General features: G+C 45.6%; 3 non-coding genes across 3 annotated transcripts; 1 reads left to right on the top strand and 2 right to left on the bottom strand.

The window, feature by feature from the left end:
• Window positions 1-1356: 1356 nt before the first annotated feature.
• Window positions 1357-1428, bottom strand: TRNAH-GUG (transfer RNA histidin (anticodon GUG)). The gene has a single exon. It is a non-coding gene; the product is annotated as a tRNA-His (tRNA).
• Window positions 1429-2118: 690 nt separating this feature from the next.
• TRNAN-GUU (transfer RNA asparagine (anticodon GUU)) lies at window positions 2119-2192 on the top strand. Its single transcript has one exon. It is a non-coding gene; the product is annotated as a tRNA-Asn (tRNA).
• A 2624-nt stretch (window positions 2193-4816) lies between these two features.
• Window positions 4817-4889, bottom strand: TRNAV-AAC (transfer RNA valine (anticodon AAC)). Its single transcript has one exon. It is a non-coding gene; the product is annotated as a tRNA-Val (tRNA).
• Window positions 4890-5346: the final 457 nt, after the last annotated feature.

Genomic DNA, 5346 nt, shown 5'->3' with positions numbered 1-5346 from the left:
TGTACACTATGATCCCATTTCCATGACATTCTAGAAGAGGCAAAGGTAAAGTGAAAGGAGTCTGGACAGTGATTGTTAACAAATAAAACAGAGGACAATGGCAATGATTTTAATGATTCTGCGTGACTGACTGAGTAGTCACTAAGTCCAGGCACATGGGACAACAACAGTATGATGTGCAGTTCCCTTGCTGGTCCAATCTGGTAGATGAAAATGTCGAGGCACCGTCAAAGTTCACAAATAGCAGAAGTTAAACCACTGGTGATCACCAAAACAGTAATTAGTGAAGGTTTACCGTTCAGGAACTGGGAGCACTCCAACAGAATATGGAAGGAGGCTCAGAGGTGGTACACTGTTAGAAAGCAACTTATATCGTGAGGGGGCGGTGGCTGTTTTGTCCTTCGCAGTGATCGGTTATAACATTAGAGTTTTCCTCGTGATAGGGAATTGGTTTAAAGTGGTTATCTCCCATCAATTTTGGCGAACAGTTTTAGGCTTTGTTTATGATTTTCAGAGGCATAAACAAGAAGTGGCCCAAGGTAAGTTTCACTTGTTTTGCAAAATAAGCTAAATGAGCTCTTCCTTGTATGACTAAACGGGTTTGTCTGTTCAGGGAATTTTCAAGTGTGATCTCCACTTGTGTTTGACTTTTAACAGTTCCCCGCTTTTGGTCATGCTCTCAGTCTAACGGTACTCTCGGGTACCAGCATTGATGTAGTCAGGCAGAAGAATCACACATATTCGCTGTCTCCACTAGCTGGGTCGTCAGGGCGGAGGGTGCTGTAGTCACCGTTATCATCATTTCTGCGGTGACTGTTAAGGTCTTCCAGTTGTCCACTCCTGATGGATACCATTTGTCTTGTGAGTGGCTGCCGACAGGCATTTAAAATCCTTGAGAGTATAGAAAGGCACTAGAGAGGTTACTTCGGTAACTCTAAAGGGAACAATAGCCAAGGATTGAAAAAGTCCTCGGAGCAGAGATTCCCAGGAGCCAAGATTAAACCAGCAAAACAGGTCTAGAGAGGGGGAGTTACCTATCTGATAAAATTTTTTATCTGGTCTTTAAGATCCTGCAGCTTTTGAGTAACACAGAAACAACATTTTTCACCAGTTACAGCACAGGAGGCTCCTTGCCTGGCTTCCCTGTTTTGGAGCAGGACCGAAGAGAAACCGCTGCCCTGGGTTTCCTTCTGCTCAGACACGAGGTGAGTGCCCTGTGTGGGGTTTCCTTCCCTTCTCCTGACCTGCCGCCAGGTGGCCTGGGGAAAGCAGTGCTCACGGGTCCCCAGGCCCTGCACGGCCAGTTTCAAGACAAAGTAAAAGGGGAGCCGCCGTGCCACGTGAGACAGAGGAGGGTGCCGTGACTCGGATTCGAACCGAGGTTGCTGCGGCCACAACGCAGAGTACTAACCACTATACGATCACGGCGCGCCACGACCCCCGCGGCGGGAGAAGTTCTTGCTCTTACGATGTTGACGTAAAATCATTCCAATTACTGCGCTGTGCCTGGACAACTGTAGGTATTCATATTTTTCTCTCATCCCCTCCCTCCGTTTTCCACTGCCTTCCTCTCAATTCTGGTACATGATGATCAAACCAAACCAAACCAAAACCCAATTCTCATCTCCCTTAAACCAGCACGTGCCTCTCCACAGGCCTCTTGGGAAGTCAAGTTGTCCTCGTGCCCACCTCGTCGGCTTCTTACCCGCCTCTTCGCGTTTGCCCCTTTGGACCAACCCTCCCCAGCCCCTCCTGGTTCCGGCTCGCGCCCCACCGACCGAGGCCGAGCAGAGGGCGGGCAGCGCCCGCGGAGCGAACGGGGAGCCGCCACGGAGCCAAACCCGGCGTTCAGCTTCCCTCGGGGGCCCCCTCGTCTCAGGCCCGGGGGCGTCTCCGGGGCGCTGGCATCTGCGGCGGGGACGCTCGGCTGCCCTTCTGCCTTCGGAATCGCCCGACGCACAGCTTTTCCACGGAACGAACGCGCTGCGTCGACTCCACGTCTGCGGCTGTCCGAGGCTTTGGAGCCGTCGCCGCTGTCCTGCGAAAGGCGAGTGTCTCCGCCTGGCGCGGAAGCGGTGTTTGATTGCCACGGGGATGAGAGGGGAGCGGCGATCGTGTGTCTCTGTGGCGCAATCGGTTAGCGCGTTCGGCTGTTAACCGAAAGGTTGGTGGTTCGAGCCCACCCAGGGACGCCTTTCTTCCGCCTCTTTTACAAAGTAAAGGCTTCCTGGTTCTTTCTGCTCTGCACACCCTCTCCCGTAAAGGCCGAAAAAGGCTCCTCCAGTACTATCCTCCTGTCCCCCGTGTCCTGTTCACCACACGAGGACATAAGGTGCGATCGGAAGAGGTCGCCTGGAAATCATCGAAAGAGTACGGCTGGCATCCTTACTTTCTGAATTCCTTTTCACGATGGACTTTCTTCCATCCGTTGTTTGCACGTAGTAGTATTTATTTAACCCTTTCCATATACTTTTGAAATTAAGTTGGTTCTACGATTTCACGGTTACAAATAATGCTGCAGTCATCCTTGTACAGGTATCTTTAGCCACTTGTACAAGTTCTTCTTAGAGGGAAGAGTCCTGGAGAAGCAGTTGCTCGATCACATAGTGCTTACATGGTTCGTATATGATTCCAGTTTCGCTCCTTTGCTGGCTTACGAGGTATCACTCTTTCTTATTTTAGCGACTGCTTGAGGCTTTATAACAGACTTCTGTAACTTACCACAGTCTGCCTTCAAGCGATGCCACACCTCTTCGCATTCCTTTCCTGCCGGCCGTTATGCTATTGTCATCATGCATCTTACTTTGCATGTGTCCTAAACCCCACAATCCACCGTTATTACTTTAGAAAAATCGGTCCCATGTTTCTAAAGAGACTTAAATAATAAGAAAAATCTTAGGTATTTTCCCAGGCAGATACCTTTTCTGTTGTCCTTCGCCCCTTTGTGTACCTCCAGAATTCCATCTGGTGTCAGTGGACTCCTTTAACATTCCTTATAGTGTGGGTCAGCGGGTGATGAATTCTTCCAACATTTGTATGTCTGTAGATGTCATTATTCACTTTCATTTTTGAAAGACATTTCTTGGGGAGGAGGCATAGAATTCCACGTTCTTTAAAGATGTTGCTCCACTGTCTTCTCACTGCTTCTGATGAGAAATCTGAAATAATCTTTATTTTTGTTTTGTGTATGTACTGTGTCTTTTCCCTCACTGCTTTGGAGATACTGTTCTATTTCAGTGGAGTAATGCGCAGTTTAATTATGATGTGGCTAAGTGTGGTTTGCTTCCTGTTTCTTGTACTCATACTGTTCATTTGGCTCTTTGGAAATTTTTCTGTCAGTGTTTCTGCAAGAATTGTTCCTTCTCTTTTGGTCTTTTCAGGGACTCCAAATTACTCATATATTGGGCCTTTTAAACATACCTCACCACCCAGTGATGCTATGTTCATTAAAATGCTTTTTGGCTGTAGTTTCATTTTGGATACTGTCAGTCGTTCATGGCTTTACGTTCCCTGATCCTTTTTTTTTTCTTCCTTTTTTTAAAATTCCCCCTGCAATGTCTAACCTACTATTAACTCCATCTGGTGAATTACATAATATGAGATGTTATCATTTCCATGTCTAAAGTTTGATTCTGGCTATTTGTATGTGTTCTACATTTCTACTTAACTCTTGGGACATATGCAACACAGTCATATTAACTGTCTTAAAGTCCTCTCTGCTAATTTTAACATCATGTCAGTTGTGGTTCAGTTTTGATTGATTAGTCTCCTCCTTACACCTCATGTTTTCCTGCCTCGTTGTATGCCTGGCGTTCTTTGATTGGATGCCAGACATTGTCAAAGTTTCCCTTCTTGGGCACTGGCTATTTTGGTATTCCTCTAAATCTTCTTGAGTTTTCTTCTGGGGTACAGTTAAGCAACTTGTAAACAATTGGATCCCTTTGGATCTTGCTTTCATGGTTTTTGGGGTCCGTTTTAGACTTCTTCAGGTGACATGATGGCTGCGTTCACCACCATCCCCTAACGATTCCCACAACTCCTCCTAACCTGTGAAACTTTGACCACTCTGCAGTCTATAAAAATATGTGGCAGCATTATACCAAGTTGGACAGTGTTTCGTTTTTCCTGTCTTAATTAGATATTCTCCAGGCAAAGATTATACATTAATTAACTCAACTTAATATCAGCCAGAGAACTTAAAGAGAACAATAGATCTTAAAATGGCAACTCGAACCGAATCCTAATAGAGAAATGCATGTTAGAATCATATATTGGGTGACGCCTAAAACAGTTTACCCCCAAATTGTAACTGACATAATTAAGTCGCTATGATTTTACAGAATTCTGAGACGTAATCTTTATTTAAAAGATATTCTAGGGCACATGTATTTTACTGGAACACATAATTTTAAATTTTATGAATTTCAATAGCTATTGGAATTAAAGTTTGCTTATTGGCTCAGTAAAACCAGAAGAGGAAATTTAGGCCGTTCAGTGTCATGAGCATTTTGAAGAGAAAATAAATCCAAGACGTGTACACGCTAGAATACTGTGCCAGCAATACTTTCCACATCATTAGAAAATCCGGAAGACAACATAAAGTAGTGTTTAGACAGAAGTTCTTAAACTCCTGTGATGCATACAAAATTGTCTGGTTATCAGGAGAGTCGGCTTTCAGGCAGCAACTGAACTCAGGCCATGTATCTTGGGGATGGAAAATGCAGCTGCGCAGGTCCCTACACCTCACTCCCCTCGCCCCCTTTTCATGTTTTAAATGGGAAGGTAAATTTTAGGAAAAGGCCAGCACAGTCGAGTTTGTTTCCGCCCGGTTTCGAACCGGGGACCTTTCGCGTGTTAGGCGAACGTGATAACCACTACACTACGGAAACAGTGCTAAAGGCCATCAGCTATATCCATGAAAACCATAGGTCCTGCCACCAGTATCGTGGTCACCAACGTTTTAAAGTGAGCAATAAACCGGGAAGCACCAGCGACACCTCAAGCGAGAAGATTGTGACTCCTGAGAGGCCCTCGCTTAACTTCGGGATCCTGCATCCAACGCAGTTTCTCCAGTTCCACAACTAAGCACCCGAGGGCAGGAGTCGCCCCCGCTGACTCTCCAGCTCCTGGAATTTCCACTGGTTCTTTAAAATAGATTCTCTACCGTTGGTGAAAAAGACTGATCCTGTCATCTATTTTCTGAACAGTTAAAACATATCACTTTAAGTTCCTACCTGATAACTTCAATATCTCAATCATCTGTTGAGTCAACTTCCACGTTTCCTTGCTTCTGTTCCTTTATAGTCCTAGAATATTGTGACTGAAGGATGAACCTGTTGTGTGAAA

The sequence above is a fragment of the Balaenoptera ricei genome, chromosome 1 (genome assembly GCF_028023285.1).
Source record: "Balaenoptera ricei isolate mBalRic1 chromosome 1, mBalRic1.hap2, whole genome shotgun sequence".
NCBI lineage: Eukaryota > Metazoa > Chordata > Mammalia > Artiodactyla > Balaenopteridae > Balaenoptera > Balaenoptera ricei.
This window is presented reverse-complemented; position numbering and strand designations above follow the sequence as displayed.